The sequence below is a fragment of the Mus caroli genome, chromosome 4, assembly GCF_900094665.2.
Source record: "Mus caroli chromosome 4, CAROLI_EIJ_v1.1, whole genome shotgun sequence".
Taxonomy (NCBI): domain Eukaryota; kingdom Metazoa; phylum Chordata; class Mammalia; order Rodentia; family Muridae; genus Mus; species Mus caroli.
The window spans coordinates 122,123,986-122,125,558 of record NC_034573.1 but is presented as its reverse complement, the minus strand read 5'-3'; the positions used below and the strand labels follow the sequence as shown (position 1 = coordinate 122,125,558).

The following is a 1,573-nucleotide window of genomic DNA, read 5'->3' as shown; positions in this document are numbered from 1 at the left end:
GAGGCCAGCCTGGTCTACAGAGTGAGTTTCAGGACAGCCAGGGCTATACAGAGAAACCCTGTCTCGAAAAACAAACAAACAAACAAAAAAAATAATAATAATAAAATTAAAAATCCTTTCATTTCCAAGCTTTTATTTTATTTTATTTTTTAAGTTTGTCAGACAGGTAATGGGCACATGTTGTAACAAGGTTTAGTGGGCGGGGCGGCACATAGCATGCAATGGTGCGAACGCCCAATCATCGTGCTTTATGAACCAGAAAAGATCGATTTTATTTTTTTAATCTAAGTTTATTTGTGTGCTTATCTCATTTTCCTGTTTACTAAAAAACCCCTAGGGAGGCAGGGATTTCTGTTGGGTGTGTTCTGTTTCATTCTTCTAGCAGGGGCTCAGAGAATGGATGTGGAATACGTGTCTCTTTTTTAACAGAATGTCTGGTCTAGTGCTGGGCCTCAGCAGTCAACAAATCCCAGTCTCAGGCTTGCGAGATGGCTCGCTGAGGAAAGGCCCTTGCTGCCAAACCTGACAAACGAAATCAAATCTCTGGGACCCACATGGTAGAGGTTGTCCTCTTATCTATACACACACATACACACACACACACACACACACACACACACACACACACACACACACACACTGTCTTGCACACACATCCACAAAATGAATAAATAAAGTGTGATTTTTTTTTAAATTTTTTATTTTTTGGTTTTTTCTTTTTTTTTTTTGTTTTTTTTTTGTTTTGTTTTTTGTTTTTTTTGTTTTTTCGGGACAGGGTTTCTCTGTGTAGCCCTGGCTGTCCTGGNACTCACTTTGTAGACCAGGGTGGCCTCAAACTCAGAAATCTGCCTGCCTCTGCCTCCTGAGTGCTGGACTTAAAGGCGTGCGCCACCACGCCCTGCTAAGTGTGATTTTTAAGACAGTGGCCTCAGCTCCTTTCCAGCCCCCTCTCCCTGCCGGGCTGGCTGTTGGTTATGTGGCCAGATCTCAGACAATGAAGCTCAGCCTAGTGGTGGGGAAAGAGCCTGGACTTTGGAACCAGACAAGAGAGCCTCGAATCTGAGTGCGAGCCCATCTGGAATGGGGCAGAGTATAAACAAACAGAACCAAGGGCTCAGATGACCATTAATAACGTGTAATTTTTTTCATCTAAGAAATGTGTTTAATTTTTTATCTATGGTAATGTGATCATCAGAGTCAAAATGTTATGACAGCTGTGTGGGGCACACCTTTATTCTCAGCAGGTGGATTGCAGAGGCAGGGGGATCTCCGTGAGTTTGAGGCCAGTATGGTCTACATAGAAAATTATAAGGCAGCAAGGGCTATAGTCTGTCTATCTATCTATCTATCTATCTATCTATCTATCTATCTATCTATCTATCAAGGTGTTATTAGGTCCAGTGAGAGAGATGGTTCAGCATGAGAAGGCACCTACCACCAAGCCTGACGAGCTGTTACGATGCTCAGTGTCCACACGGTGAAAGGAGGGACCCGCCGCCTCCCTCCAGGTTGGCTTCTGATCACCACACATGTGTTCTGGTATGCACACATTCTCTCTCTCTCTCTCTCTCTC

At 43.6% G+C, this 1,573-nt stretch overlaps 1 pseudogene; it reads right to left on the bottom strand.

Moving 5' to 3' along the window:
* Positions 1 to 156: 156 nt before the first annotated feature.
* Positions 157 to 266, bottom strand: LOC115031048 (annotated as a pseudogene).
* Positions 267 to 1,573: the final 1,307 nt, after the last annotated feature.